Raw genomic sequence first — 17177 nt, 5'->3', positions numbered from 1 at the left:
TATTTCGAGTTCGTGCAAAGTAGACTGTGAGCTTTTCAATTTCCACGATCTGCTTTCGTCTGATGAAGAACGTGAAACAATTCTTGGGTATTAAAAAGTAAGAAATAATGTATACACACTCGGTGATCACTGAATTACGACCACCCCCATCCATAATGAACAGAGCGTTGTGATTGTATGGGTTTAACAGCGGGTCACTATGCGATAGTTGGCATTGCAATACAATATGGGGAATGCAAGAACAATATGTCAAATCACGATGCGCCGCACACCCAGACATATGTACATGCATCTTATGTAGGACGGCTCCTGAACGAAAGTTTAACTCCGCCTTTGTACACTGTGATGACTACAAAAAGCACTGTAACAGGTCAGAAATGTGTGTAATTTTATGTTTGTGTAGTGCAGTGGCGTATCCAGGTATTATCGCAAAGGGGGACATGGCGACCGGGCTTTTGAGTTGTTTTTTTAAACGCCTCCTGCGTTCTTTTTCTGAATATGCCCCTCATTAACCAAAAATTTGAAATTTTTGGTTAATGAGGGGCATATTCCCTCTCTGCCTACCCCTGAATACGCCCCTGGTGCAGTGTGTGTATTGTTTAGTTGTTTCTGGCCGTTTTTTCACCAGGAAAGCCTGCCCAGTGTCCGTCTACACCACGGGGAGGTAGGCCACAACTGCGCAAGAACCATGGCCAACCTCAACAGTCGCGCACTGAATGTCCAAAGCGAGTTTGGAATCTTTCAAAAGAACCCCCCCCGTGCCGGCAACAGCACACACACACACACACACACACACTCCCAGGGTGTACAGTCAAACAGCAGTAGTAATGCCATCCAAAAACAAGATCAGCAAGGCAGGAACAAGTTCTAGATATAAATCTGTTAATCTGAAGTGGTATCAGAAGTCACTAGTTGATGGCGGTATCACTGAGCAGAGGAAGGATTTAGTTGTCGAGTGTCTTGATAAACGATGAGCCAGAAAAATGCAGCATCTGTTGAAACCTTCGCGTGTTCTTGAAAACCACAACAATTTTGTATATGACGTCATCAGGACGACAGACGAGGCAACAGGCTGAATTATGATTTATGATCTGTGTTCAGTTTGATTTCTTGAATTAACCTTCCTGTTGGTAAGGCTTTCCACCTGAAGGTGGAAAGCCTTACCAACAGGAAGGTTAATTCAAGCTATGCTGCTTTTAATCGCAGCAATGCGATTAAAAGCAGCATTGCAAGAAGGTTTGAAGGGCCTGGAAATTATTGATAGATATGAGTACAGTATCTCCTCACATCCAGGAGACAAGTTTGGAACTGTTGCCTTAAGAGCGAATCTTTGGTCCTCGTAAATGGAGCATTCAAAAAGGACGTGAGGAGAGTCTTCCGGTAGCCCACATCGACAGGAGACTGTATTAGAAAGTCTGAATTGGTAAAGTTTTTTTGCGTTAAGAGAACCATGTCCAGTTAGTATGTAGGAGGTAAACAGTGAGGGTGAAAACCATTTTCTGGTGGATGACGAAAGTAGTGTAGTTGGTAATGGCTCCTTTTTCGGTAGAATTCCATCTATTCTGCCAGGCGTTGACTAACAAATTCCAGCATCGGGTTGGTTCAGTTTTGGGATCAGCCTGAGGGTTAACAATGATTCCCTGAAATTCCGTAGAAATGTCTCTGCGGATATAAAAAAAGACTTCTAAACACAACATGCAGATCAAGTGGTATAGTGCCCTCAAGATTCTGTAGAGCTGGAGTTGCTACTGTTCGGCAAACGTGTTTGCGCGGGTGGCACAGTGATTTCGTCACCGTTGTCCCACACCGTGTGGAAATGGCCCAGGTTCGAATCCCGTCGATGACGTTTTTTTCACTCCGTGGCTAAGTTAGTCGGTCTCAAACGTAGATAGCAAGGTTTTCCCAAAGAAACTGGGGCTTTTTCATCCAGCAAACAGACAAATCGACCAGAGAACACACGCAATTTACAGACAAAATACATATATGGGTAGATGTAATCATTCACAGGGGACCCTAATATCATAATTTGTTCAGCAAACGTGAAATGGGCCAAGGAGAAAACGACGTTGAATAGTGGATAACTTAGTTTGTACAGTTTTGAGTGCAGTACGTCTAAACCAAAGGCTGGCAGGATAGGTTTTAATTGGGATTATAGCAGCATTATAAAATATATGTAGGGTTTTGGTGTTCAATCCCTAGTCTTGTCTGGTTATTCGAAGTAGCACTGCAGTAAAACTCTTAACTTTGACGGAGGTGTTGAATATGCTCAGTAAAGGAAAAGTGGTCATCGATGATGACTTCTACAAATTTGGTGCTTCTGACAATTGGAAGTGATTTCTTGTCAAGTTTTACAATTGGTGGTCGGCCCTAGTCTGATTTGTGTTTAAAAACCACAATCTTCGATTTGGTTGGGGATAATTTCAATTTGTTCTTAGACGACCAAGACGATAGTTCAAGGTGTATAATTTGGCATGGAGTTCTAAATCAGACCTTGAGTTTCCATTCACCAAAATGACAAGGTCATCTGCATATGAAGTTGTTTTACATTTTGAAATTCAGTCGTCCTAAGCAGCCAATCATCAAGAACTGGGTTCCAAATCAAGGGACCCAAAATTGATCCTTGGGGCAACCATGGGAGACAGATCTGTGAATCTTTGCGCTTTTAGTGATTACGGTGACAGCGCGATCAGCAAAGTAATTTCTAAAAAGTTTATAAAGCTGAAGAGAGCAATGATTGAAGCGAAGTCTACTGAGGGCGCTCTCCCACTATAAGGTATCAAACAGATACTCCAACAGTGGGCCAAGAAGAATTTCTTAACAATTTCACCGACAAAGACATTGTCGGCGCTGCTCAAAGGAACCCTGCAGCTGAGACGACCACCCCAGATTAAGATTGATGGGACAACTATCAAGTTTGCTAGTCAACTAAAACACCTGGGTGTCATACTAGACAATAACTTATCCTTCCAACCACATCTCAAATTCCTAAGACAAAAGATCAGAAACTACTCCGCCATGGTAGCTAGGGTCACAAGGCGAGACTGGGGTCTCAAAAAACGTACCCTAGCCTTATACTACAAGACAACCTTCCTCCCAATAATTACATACGCTTCAGCAATCTGGTATGACAAAACTGCCTTGGTCGTAAATAAGAGAACCCTGGATGCAATTCAACGCACCATCCTCCTCACTACTACCCGCGCCTGCAGAACGGTGAGTAACCCAGCGCTTCAGGTGATAGCAGCAGTACTTCCACTTGATCTTGAAATCGCAAGAACAGGACTCCTCTACTACTTATCTAAGGGAATAACCACCACTTTCTTGGAATTTACAATAGACCCAACAAACAACCATAAGGCAGAAAAGATCCGGCTTCAGTCTCACCTGCTGCAGGTGTGGCAGGACAGGTGGACAGAAACAACCAAAGGAGCAATCACCCACAAGTTCTTACCGCAACTTGAAAAAATCTATCCAAAATCGCCTACTTGGTTCTTTCCGGGGTTGCAAACAACATACTTGCTAACTGGACACGGCCTCTTTAACGCAAAGCTAATGTACTTCGCCCTTGTAGAGGACCCATGCTGTACATGTGGAGAGATCGAAACCTGGGAACACCTCATGTACGACTGTCCGCAATACGAGGATCTCAGGTGCATTCTAATCACGAGTGTAAGATACCTCCCCAGAGGGCAAGAGTTTCACCTATTGGATTCAGAGGAGGAATACAGAGCCCTGACCAACTTCGCTCAAGAACTCTTCTCAAGAAGGAGAACCCTATATACAATACACCAGGAGTGAAAGGCGACCAGCCAGATAAAAAAAAAAAAAAAAAAAAAAAAACATCCTTTAGGACACACCCCAGAATGAAAATTATGTGGAAGCTACTATCTGTCTACCAAGAAACCCTGCCTATGTACCAACAAATATGAGACCTAAATGAGACTGACAAATATACTGGATGAAGATAGAGAACCAAAATAAAGACATTCAACTTGGACGGGACACTATCCCACGAGTGACTCTACTACCGGACTTATGACTACACTACGACTGATGCAGCCCCACTGCCATGTAGCCAAATGGCGATCTCTACCAGCTCCCTTGCCTGGTACCTTTTTTTTCCCCCTATCCCTGGCAGGGGGGGAGGAGGAAATGGTCTTCCTGTTTCCTCCCTCTCCTGCCACTCCACATATTTCGCCTGGTGAGGCATGGGCATGCCTTACTGACCATCTGGGGTTGCCTTCCCTATCGACCCCATACTTCTGTCTTTCCCCCCAGTCTTCAGTCTCTTCCCCCTACTCTGACTAATACGGCAGCGTATACCCCACAAAACTAATCAAAATTAACGATTTCTAAACTGAAAACTGAACCACGTTAACCCCTTCTGGCTTTTTTAAACTTAAGTGCCCCCGTTTTTTTTTTTTTTTTTTTTTTTTTTAGGTCCTAGCCACCGAAATCTCAGGAAATTAGGTGGCAGGACCTGCCAGAGTGCATATAAGCTACTGGGTTCCTGGTCTGCCTCCACGGGGCGTAAGTGGGGCAACGTTGGGCCCCAATTGGGGTTTAGCGGCTAAACGACCAGAAGAACAACGGTACACGACACTAAACGATCCAAGACCCACACACTTTTAAATCTCTGGCATTTACAGCGTACTGTAACACACCACAATGTAAACTACGCGGAGATGGGGGAAACCCCTGGTGCCGCTTGACCCTAAACACACTTACACACTTACTTATAAGGTATCAAAAGCGCCATCAAAGTCGATGAAGATCGCCATAACGTACTGTACTTGGAAGTGAAGCTATCATTAAGGTGGTGAAGTTCTAATAAGGCGTTTCAAGCCCTTGCCTAAAACCGTATTGAAGAGAAATTGTGGAGCTTGTAGCTCCCTGGAGTGTGGTTATTTTATTAGCGATTAATGTCTATAACATTTTTCCATGGTGAGAGAGCAAGGCTGTGGGGCGGTAGGATCTGGCATTGTCCAGTAGTTTACCAAGTTTATGTAAAATCTTAAGAAGAATGGCTTGTTTCCATGGTTTGGGAAACGTTCCAGTATTTAAGCAGTTGTTGAATAAATTAAGTAGAGCTTTGGGCCTTATGTCATAAAAATGTTTGATAAATATATTATCAATCAGGTCATCGCCAGGACATTTGACTGAATTTTATTCAGGATTGAAGTCAGTTCCTCTGCAGTGAATGGACTTGTTTCTTCTAAAGGAAGGTATTTTTGGTTACAATCTCGAATAGATAGATGGTATGGAGTGTCAATAGTGAGATCATCATTAGGCAGCAGTTGGTCCAAGATGGCATTTATGGACTCTGGTGTAAGAGTTTCCATACTGTTGGAGGTAATGGAGTTAAAAAAAAGTCACCCAGCACCATTTTATTTTTAGTAATTTTATAAACGAAACCCCAAGGATTATTATTCCCAGATGTACGGACAAAATTGTGCCAGGATTGCAATTTGCTTTCATAAATCAATTTTACGTATTTTCTTTTGAGAGTTTTGTACTCATCATGTAATCTGTTGACTTCTTCTTGAGGCCAAGTACGCCGTTTGCGCTGAAAATTTCTTCTGGCTTTGTGTACAAGTTTCCGAGTAGAAGAAAGCTCGTTGTTCCACCAGGGTGTGCAGTTAGTTTTTAGCTTCTTTTTACGCGTAGATTTTTGAATTGCAGTAATGATAATGTTTTGAATCTGCAGTGATAGTTGTTCGGCGGTAAGAGAATTAAACTTTTCTAAGTTGTCTTCAGGCAAACCAGAGAGAACAAAACAATTAAAACGATCCCAATTTAAGTTTCTAAGAGAGTAACGTATGAGATTACGAAGAGGTTCTTGAAGAGGAAGAGTTGATACCAGCAGGAAGACGATAGAGCGATGGTCACTTGTTGTTAGGTCAGTTTCTACGTGCCAGTCAGTGATATAAGGAGCAATACGGGGTGTGTCGGATGAAGGACAATACATTGAGATAACACAAGTCGAGTGATGGACTCAAGACTTGAATGCAAATGGCATGCTGTGATATTAAATAGGACAAAAGTAAAACGTCAACATTTTTATTAAATATTACGATTTTGAAGTAGAAATCATCAAGTATTTCCTCCTTGGTTAAATCATTATCAATATCGAATACCAACAGGGTTGGATTCAATTTCTTAGGTATCTCAGGGGTAATTCCAACACCGGACAGGACTTTTGACTGCGAGATGGTATCCAAATCTTTACTGGAATTAGTTTCTAAAATTACACTTTGTTTTTAATGAGACGGAGAGCTTTAACTTTGACTTCTTTCAAATCTTGCTTTAAGGTTTTGACTACATGTTCTTTAACATCAGTGCTCGTAGTAAGTGTAAAACTCTCAGATGCCTTTAGGAGTAATAAATGTGGTTTACTGGTTGAAGTAGTTTTAACATTAGCGGATTGCAGACTGTCTGTTTGGTTAATAGAAATTTTTGTAAGGGATTGTGCAGTAGCCTGTGATAAGTTTTCGGGAGAAACTACGTTCAAAGAAGTATCAACTAATTCTGTAGAAGTTAAAGATTTTGTCACAGAAGCATGAGAGAGAGAGAGAGAGAGAGAGAGAGAGAGAGAGAGAGAGAGAGAGAGAGAGAGAGAGAGAACAGGTGTGGGCATAGTTTTTAAGTCATCACTTCTTATCTGCCGCATCTTAATTTTCATCTTAAGAGCTTCGTTTTATGCAATCAATAGACGTATGGGGTTCCAGAGCATACGACCCAAGAGATACACTCTCCTCGCCGCTCATCATCGTCGTCGACGAATACTAATATTTTATTTATTGTGTCTTCAGGGCAATAAGCCCATATGCACTAAAAAACAATTACAAAAATTACAAATATCGACGAATACTGCGTTAGTTAGTTGTCTGACGGCACCAGGGGTTTCCCTCCATCTCCACGAACGTCGACGAATACTGTGGTGTCAACAACACGCCGGTTGGATGCTGGAGGACTGGAAATGAGTGTGCTGGTCGGATGAATCGAAAATGCCTGGTGCAACACACCGACGGACGCATTCGTTTGTGGAGCAAGTAACACGAGTCCATTCCATGGACTCATCGTGCGTGGTGCTCACTGTCCAGGCAGGTGGAGGTGGTTTCTTAATATGGAGCATGTTTTGCTGGTAAGAACTGGGACCACAGGTGCGTAGCGACCAACGATTCACTGGCGAGGTCTACCGGCAGCTTTTAGGAGACTATGTGCAATCTGCCATTTTGCAGTTTTTTCCGGACAGAAACGGGATCTTCCAAGCCGATAATGCGGCGTGTCATTGGGCCCGCACTGTGCACGAATGGTTCAAGAAACACAGTGAAGATATCTTGATTGGTCTCCAAATTCTCCTGACCTCACTTCAATTGAACGCCTGTGGGATGTTGAGGGAACTGAGGTGTATGGACACGCAACTGTCATCTATTCCGACACTGCGGAAAACCTCGCAAGCAGCATGGCTGCCTTCAAGATTTAGTACGATGGAATATAAGGAAATGCATACTGAATAATAATGAAACTACTTTATTGTTAATAAGATATTTACATCGAGCATGGCATGTGGCACATATTAATCATATATAAACACACAATAATATATTTTGGAAAAATTGTACGTTCTTCTTTCCAGCAGCAGGCCAACAGACTTCTTGTGAGTTGTCCATCATCGTTTCACACATGCATCCTGGCCGAAGCAGTCTTCATCGAAGCCTTCGTTTGAACTTTGCGACGAGTAGCTTCTCTTGCTGCAATGTTTCACTTGCTCGGACTATCTTCATTAATCCGAAATCCACCAATAAGTAGGAACTTAAGAGGGGGGGCGAAGAAACAATTCCTGATTAGTCGACTGGATCCGTAGATGGGATTGCCTTGCGGAAGGACACGAGCACGAGCAGATGAGTACACCGTGTATACCTTCCCCTCCTAACGGACAAACGTCTGCCGCAACTTGCCCCACCACACCGCCGACCAGGCTAGCCAGGTGGGTAAAGTGCTTGCCTGGCAACCCAAAGGTCGCTGGTTCGAATCCCGCCTCGGGCTTGGATCACAGTATAATGCAAAACTTTGGGAGGTGCATTATGGCCACAGAAGTCAATGCGCCAACAACAACAACAACCCACCCCACCGTCGGGATCCAGTCGTGCTGTTTGAGATGAGCCCACCATCCAGCCCTGTTCTTACAACTAAAGTTTCTCGGTTTCTCCCCCAACCACCCTCCCGATGAGCCCCTTTGATGGATACGTTGTGAACCGCTACGCAGGACTCCGTGTAGGAGTAATGAGCATGCCCTCCATCCTCCTTATGGGCATCACTCGTACAGCAGCGTGTTGCTCAGTCGGAACCCAACCCGTCCATCGCCCACCATAGTCTCTTACAGGAAAAAAAAAAAAAAAAAAACTTAAAAAAATATACTTAAAGAATAATATCAGCAAATATACTTAAAGAATAATATCAGCAAATATACTTAAAGAATAATATCAGTACTACTAATCTTATTGTATTAGAAAAAAGATTCTGACAATCATAACTGATATACTTAATAATTTTAAATAATAATAAAAATAATTTGAATTACTGATTTTTAAATATTTTAATTGACTTTTGCATTCATTTTAGGTAAGTTAATTGTCAAAGGTAAGTTAAAAAATGAAGAAATAATTACAATACCACGAGTAATTCTAATTGATTTATTTAAATTATTTGCAATCATTTTCGATTAAAGGGACCTAATAAATTACCTTACCGTTGAGTAAATATCCCTGATGGATAGTGCCAAAAGTTTTATACCAACTTTAAAGTCTTTGCTGAATCACAACGATCCATCAGCAAAGAAGTGGCAACTTCCATCCAGGTATATTTGATCTGTCGAAAACCCTCATCGGACAGTGCAGTTCCTCTCCACAAAGAAGCGACACCTCACTGTTAACAAATCGTAGGAATCAATGGACTGAACCTGGAATTATGAAGACTTCTGGTCTACTTGAATGGGTGATCCAACCAGCCGAAAGAAGACACCGATTAGTGAGAAGCAAGAAGTGCTCTACTGGTCCTAACAAACCAACATCGTGTTTCCATTATGGTTTCAGCAGAAGTGGTTTCAATGGGTGAATTGTTGGAAGATTAATGTCGTTGTAAGAATGAAGGGAAACGTTTGAACAGTGAGGTTAAAGTCAACTATTTCAACATTGTGTCGCAATAAAGGAAGAATATTTCTATAATATTTCTAGAAAAAGGTTATGGAGTTTTGATTGATAATAAATAACAAAAATAATAAGTTAGAATAAGCGAATGCATACCTGTTAAAATGTTTATTCAGAATAAATTCATATTTGCGGGAAATATGTACAGCATTGTAAATAAGTGGCAGGAAAGCTTACTGGAACCAACTAGTAAAATAAATAGAAAAAAAAATATATCCTTTTATCGAGAGGGACAACTGTGGAGAGGAACGTGTGCTGTTTGGGATATCTCTTTGAGTGGATGCAGCTCCTGGTATACTTCGGGAAGTATAATGACTGTACATAGGTACAGAGGTGGTGATATCCAAAACTTTATGTGCGACGTGATGGGGTGCGATAGGGAAGGATTTCATCTCATGAGACGATAATGCCAGCTTACGTTTGTACTAGACTACTCGACCGCTGTCAGATCAACATTAGTATGGAACTTGGCAAGCGCGATGTCATGCTCTTACTCCTCTAAAGTATGTGCGCTTGGGAGACATATTTCTACCTTTGAAAACAATTCCGTAATCTCTCCCCGAAGGAGGGGTTCTATATTCTCGTGTGGATCAGTGGATATCGTTGTCACTCGGGCTTCTTAGTAACTTTAAGAACAGAACGCAGCTTAGGGGGGGGGGGACTTATACTCACGTTGTCTGGCATTTGATATTCCATCCATCATCCGCGCTCTTGATCAGCATGTTGGTCTCCATGATCTGGGCATGGAACTGATTGTCATTTTTGACTGTTGCTTAAGTTTTATGATCGAACATCGTTGTCCTATGTACGATAGGAAATATTTATTTATTTAGAGGATCCGCTTGTTTGGAACATGCACCAACTCTGCCATGATTCATCGATATACATTGTATCTATAAACTGTGTGTATTTTATAAACCGTTGTTTCTCGGAGGGAAAAACCGCTAAGCTCTCTCAAGACGGACCAAACGGGTCTGTGCGAAGAAAATGTTCCCGTGAAGACTTCATTTAATCCCAAAATTTCTCTAATCGTAGTATTCAGTAATTCTTCCACATCGTGCGGAAAAATTATTGAACACCGCGATAGCCCCTGTGTTAATCTCAGTCAAATATCACACTGCAGTCCGAGCACCACCGATACCACGGGAGTTAGCCACTTCATTCAGCGTTGTCGATATCCCCTCAACATCTCATCATTAGCAATGAGTTTTCACCCTCGGCTATTGACTACCAAGCTTGCTGTATCCTCAGATTTTGGCTATTATCTTTGTAAGGCCCTGTGACATCTTGAGAATTTGTCTCAATACCTTCCTCAATTTGTACTTCTTTAGTTCAGAAGCCTAAAAGCACATAAGAACTTCAAACCATACATATCAAACACAGAAGGGTTTAATTTACAGCATTACTTTTCCGTAACTCTCAAAACTGCCCCTGTGTGTTTACTTAGCCTTGTATATTGTAATATACCTATGTATATATACTCAAAGACAGCGTCCAATAAATATGTAGTTATAAGAGGGGAATGCAGCTAACGATATTTTCTCGTTATATTACAGTACTTTAAATCACGAGACCCACTGCACTAAAATATTAAAGTGCATGAAGTGGTAAAAAAATATGGCACTTTAATGTTTCTTAGCTATCATATTCCTGAATTTTTAGTTAAAAATTTGAATATGTTTGAATATTCACAGCTTTCTGCATTTCTGCTATTATCAGTAAGTTATCAGGACCTGCACTGAGTGTGCCTGGTTACTCACCGATGAGCGGATAGTAATACCTAAAACGGCCGTCTGAATAATGGCAGGCTTATGTGTTGATATAATTCTCCTTAAGGAACTGCGCAATTTATTTCACAATTTACTTTACAATGTAATACAGTACTTGATGCATTTTGTAAAAAACTTTTGCTTTTTTACTAAGTACCGAAATGAAGCTTTTGCTATTGTTGTTGTTGTAGGGTTTACACTACAACAACAACTTAAACCATATTGAGCTGTATATAATATGTCTGTAAATTGCGTGTGTTCTGTGGATGGGCGATTTACTGTTGCAACCGGGAGATAAACCATGCTGTCCTCCTCTGAGACCTACTAACTCGGCCACGTTGTGAAAAAGACTCATAAAAAGGACCCATAAAGATCCTCGAGTCATTGAAGCTATTCGAACTCCGGTGTCTTCGAATGTGGGGAGGACGATGGTTATGTCAACTGTGGTACCCACGAAAGCCAAGCTTTTGCTAGTTCATGTACTTTAATGTTTTATAACTGTCTTATATCTGAAGCAATAAATTTACTCCGTATCCACTAAATTTGTCTCGGGGATGAATAATAGATGTTTGAATAAATGGGACTTACCTCCAATGGTTGTATATCCAGACGACTGTTAGAAGTTTTTCTACTTCAACTGCTCGTCATAATCTTGCTTAGCTCTACAAAAGGGTACGGGAAGGTAGACTTCTGTTTCTGACAGTGAATTAATTTAATTAAAAGTTATCGTACAGTATGTTATAAAGAGTAATGTGATTTAATTCTTTCTTCTCGCATTATTGGTAGACTTTGTGGTTTAACGGAAGAGAATCAAACAAAAGTCTGATGAAATAAGGAAAAGAGATTTTTCACAATTTTTCCTAAAAGTTGTGAAACCACTCGCTCGATTAGACAGTCTCTTTTAAAAGAATATCAGGGCTTGCACGTGTGCGCACGCAGCACCTTTAAAATAAAGTGGTAGCTTATTTTAAGAAAGTGGTTGTTTCAGCTTGTGTTTTGATTTTTTAAGCCTTCTAGTTTCAAAAAATGTATTACCTATAATTGTTATCATAGGTATTGTTTTTAAATTTAAAACTAAACTATTTTGCGGTGAAAATTTCGCTGGCTGTCATATCATTTATAACTGTGAAATATTATACTAAAACTACAGGCCATAAATTCATATTAAGGAGAAAGAGATTTAGATTGGAATGTAAGAAGTTTTTTTTGCAGCCAGCGCGTTGTTAATTATTAGAATGAGTTACCTTCGTAGATAGTTGAGGCTGACAGCGTGGAGAAATTCCAAGGGATCTTACCTCAGATAGTGTATTGTCTTTTTTATATTTATATATTTTATTTTATTGTTTATTTATTTCTTTATTATTTTTTGGTCGGCATAACCGAAGAAATAAATTATATACCAACTTCATTTCATAAACAAATGATGGTAAAAAATGGGTGATTGCGCAAATCTACAACCTGGCTTTGACCGCCATGGTTAAAATGGACAGGATTGTGCATACGTAACTCAGGTAAGTGAGATCAATGGCTCATTAAGAGAGCCACTGGTCCTGGACAGGGTTTATACCATGTGTACTCGTGGAAGAAAACCCAATGTTGTGAAATCAATTAGACAGTGTGGCAAGGTTTGGAAAGTTACCTACTTTTGAAGAGATGTAGTGAATAATTATTCTTTAGCTGGTCTGAAATTCACTTAAAGCGGCATTATGGTGGATAGAAAGATAGATTGCTGACCATTAGATAGCATATCAGTTCTGTACACCAGAATTTTTAGCAGGACTACTAGACAATACTTGTATCTGTATTGTCTAGCAGCTGGTTTAGGGACTCAGTTTAAAATTCTACTTCGAAATGGGAAAGACAGATTATAAACAATGCCTATCATATTCTCCAAAGACACTACATAGCAGATGTGTGGAGTGGAAGGATAATGATGGAACTTTGCGTTCGAGGCATATTATAGTTTAGCCCAGTGGTTCTCAATTCTTCTTTGTTAACTTATGACTTTAGAAAAGTGGAAAGTTGTATTGCCCTACCACAAGACTAAATCCTGAAACTTGTAACCTGGAATGAACAAAAATCGTTATTTTTAACCTTATTTCTTTTAGAACATAAAATTCTAATACAGCAGCATCAATATCCAATTATTTGTCATTAGGAACATAATTATTGTTCCTTCTTATCTTCGTATCTTCACTGGTGAAGAGGGCGACATCAAAGTTAAACAAGGAAAAAAAAGTTAAGAAATACTGTATTATTTTCAATTTGCTAGACTCAATGTGTAATTTATTTATTTTTAATGGTCAGAATAGATGAGAATCCACATTCACATAAATAATGGACTAAATGGCAAAAAAAAAAAAAAAAAAAAAAAATGAAAGCCTTGTTTGAAAGAAGTTTCTATTCAGCTCTTCTTTTTAACTCAGAATTGATTGGTTATCAAAATAAATTGTTGGTATTTATGTCAATATCTTTATGTATTTGTAGTTTAGTTATTTTAAGTTGTTTTCTTGTTGGCTTACGCACCATCTGGTACAGTTAGATGTGCCGCTGTGGTACTCGTAGAACGGTTGAGTACCCATGGTAGACAATAAAATTCATCCATCACCTTGTTCCACTGAGGCTGTATTCTGACATAAGTACCCGCTTACTTTGGATCTCACCTGTGGAATACCCTCCTCCCACCTCCCGATAGATCGGCAGATCTATTTCAAAGACACTGACGTGACATCAGCTTTATCTGTCTTTCCAAGTGGAAAAGTTGAATTAGCACTGAAACACACTTATATGCTTAAATGACCCCAAGCTATTGCTGCACCGATATCTGTGCAACTCACTCCCTTCCCAAGGGCCATACATATTTATAAACTTATAAATATGTACAGGGGTGGACAAAATAATGGAAACACTTGTGATAAGAGGTGCGCTAATGTGGTGTTAGCCCACCCCTTGCTGTTAAACCAATTTGCATTCTACTTGGAATAGATTCAAATAAATCTTTAACTGTTTTAAGAGGAATATTGGGCCATCCTTCATAGAGGAACGCTTCAAGCTAACATTTCCTTCGCCTTCATCACTCAAGGAGTGATGAAGGTGAAGGGCTTTTCATTGGGGTTTTGTTTTCATAATAATTATACAAAAAAAAAAAAAAACTTTTAAGGAGTGACAACTCAGACGACTCATGTTTCCTTACACCAGTGTTTTGCGCCTTTCCGAACTATTTGTAATTTGTTCACCGGATTATCGAAGGGGAGGATTATATATTCCACCTCCATTAGCTCCTGAGGATAGCTGTAAAGCTACTGGAAATTTTGTTTGTTTGCATCCTACTCTGTTACAAGGCCTTCATTTTGGTTATTCTTCTCTTTTCACTTTCATTATCACAAATATTTTTTTATCTTAATATTTCATCTTTTCCTGATGCTCCTATCATTTGGCCAACTTTTCCCCGTTTTATTTCTTCTTCTTTTAGTCATATTTATCCCTGTCGCTTCGGTTAGTCACGGATTCATTTGTTTCACCTTTTATCCGCTTAAAGATTCTCATTTCTGGTCCGCCTGAACGCTCTTTGACTTATTTTCATTATCACCCATCGTTCACGCGAGCGCTCTCTACTTTGTCACAGCTTACTTTTATCTCCTCCCCAGACCCGAAGCAGGAGCTGTGTGACTGGTGCCCGGGCACACGAAGAAAGTGACAGAAGGCGCAAATGAAATAGTTAACTCACTCTTATCTATTCCCGCTGTGCTTATAAGCTAAGGGTAAAAGAGAGAGAGAGAGAGCAGAATATCCAAGGTTCACCCTTTACCATCGAAAGATCTTGACTAGGAATGGAGTTTATGATATTAATCACAATTAAATGAACTAATTCTTAATTATGAAATTCTGCAATTGAATGAGATATGAACGCTTCGGCCATTTTACGAGTTTCAGAAGTTAGCCGCTTGAGCATTATGGCGTGGCAGTAGGTCGCAATAAGTGTTTTTAGCGGCACAATGACACGTACTCATACTTGACACATGTAGTTTATGTTTGGTTGTTATAAGCAACTTGTTATAAGCAACCTATATTTCTCATCACTGATGGTTACAGTTGGTCACATCGTAAAAGCTGTTTTAATGTCAAATCCGGACCACGGATTGAGAAACACTGATCCTCCAGATCAGTGTTTCCCAATTAAAATAAAAAAATAAATTTTTATTATGGAGCATGGGCTTTAATGACATTGGTAATCCTATTGGGGGATACTTTGTATAAGTGTTTGGTGTGTAGCTTCTGAAATATTGCTCCACTTCCCTAAGGTTGCGGCTAGTTTTATGTTGAAACTGGGACATTTACCACTGTTTGTACTAATCGTAGTTTGTGAAACGAAACGTTGTTAGGTTGATATAAATACATCCCCTCCCTCCAAAGATTTGCCACAATGCATGTAAGACAAATTCTCGGAATGTCACAATAGATAGCTATCATTCATGGTCTCATCGATCGCAACCAACGAGCCAAGTCCAATGCACGTAAAACTGACCGAAACACTACATTTCCACTGTCCCAGCATCGCTGTTAGTCCATCTGATGTCTGGACTGTGCGACGTGATTCACTATTCACTCACTTTCTGCTACTGCAGTAATGTCTGATGCTTTCCATTCACTGCACATCTGCTGGAAAGATCGCTTCGGATGAATGACAGCTGCGTGACCATGGTAACTCATTTTGTGAAGTGGTCTTCTCATAGCTGTTGATCGTACACTTATTTCACTTCTATCAACTGAGATTTCCTCTCAATATCGGTTTCAACTGTCGACACGCTCATGGGCTCATTAATTTTCACTTAGATTGAGATGAATAATTGTATCACCTTTTGTTTGATTACTTAAGAGTTGTCCCACTCTTTTTAATACTTGGTGAATGGACATACGCTACTTAGCAATCTACTACTGCATCACTTCGGAAGGATAGGTCATGCCCCATTCTTTGCTGTCTACCTGTCACTTAGTGTGTCTTTTACATCCTATTTTAAAGTTGTACTGACGTATACCTGTCGTGTTACCTCTGAAAATAATCGTAACCTCCTAGGAGGTGGCGCAATAAATGTGGGAGGAATTGTACTGTCCTTGTTTAGTATATTTCTTTCAAGTACCATATGTGTCATTATTTTCATATACTAATTAGGAATCTTGAAGTTGGTAGCACTGGAACTGCATAACAAGAATCAGTCGAGAACATCTAGCTGTTGGCCGCATATTTCCATCAACAGGCGGAATTACTGATGCATTCATTTATTAGCTTTCTATTCCAGAACTGCATTCCCATTTCTTTCCTCCCTCCACCATCGCAGATAAAGATGCAGTTCTTCTGAAACAGTATCTGGATTTGCACAGTTGGAAAACTGTGCAAATCCTTAGTCCTGTAGGCGAGTAGGCCACTCGAAAAGTTATTCCAGTTCATTATGGAGTTCGTAAGAGGACGTTACTTTTGAGAAAAACAGACTATTTGTCATGAATGGTCAATTTTGATGTCATTAGTGTGTAATTCTGTGAGGAGGAGAAGAAAGGGTAGAGAACACACATTATTTAGTTACCAGGATGTCCCATGTATATGTTTACATGTTGTAAGCTTTGTTATCCTACCTGTTGAGAAATAAATATCGTTATCGAGCATTCAAATATCCATTATATATAGAATTATTCCTTTTTTATGGCATTTTAGATGACCTAACCTCTTTCTTTTTTGGCTGCCTTTATTTGCTTCTATTTTCCTTCTATTTTCCTATATATATTATAATATAGGAGAGTAGAATATATTTATTATAATGGGTAATATAATAATTAAAACGAACGACAATTAGTTGACAGTTAATTTTCATCCAGCTTTTTTGTTCTGTAATTTCACTCTGGAAAGATTTGTCCTTGCATTGTTTGCTCTCCTAAGTTATTATTACACTGGTGGTGGATTAAATGTGAGATGTTTTACAGTTCTCGGAATTTCTTGGAGGATTGCACCGCATTTTAAGACCCCCGTTCCTGCTGAATAAATACATTTCTCCTCTGTTCTTTAATGCAAACATCTACTAATAACAACTACAAAATATTGACTAGTTCCTGGAACAACTTTGCGTGCAATTCCTGCGCTATTTATTTGTGGGAAGATCGATGTGATTGATCCGATATGTTTCGCATCAGCTACCCCTTCATTTTATTA

The sequence above is a fragment of the Mastigoproctus giganteus genome, chromosome 13 (genome assembly GCF_048544385.1).
Source record: "Mastigoproctus giganteus isolate SK-2022 chromosome 13, ASM4854438v1, whole genome shotgun sequence".
Taxonomy (NCBI): domain Eukaryota; kingdom Metazoa; phylum Arthropoda; class Arachnida; order Uropygi; family Thelyphonidae; genus Mastigoproctus; species Mastigoproctus giganteus.
The sequence above is the reverse complement of the archived record's forward strand: the minus strand, read 5'-3'. Positions refer to the sequence as shown.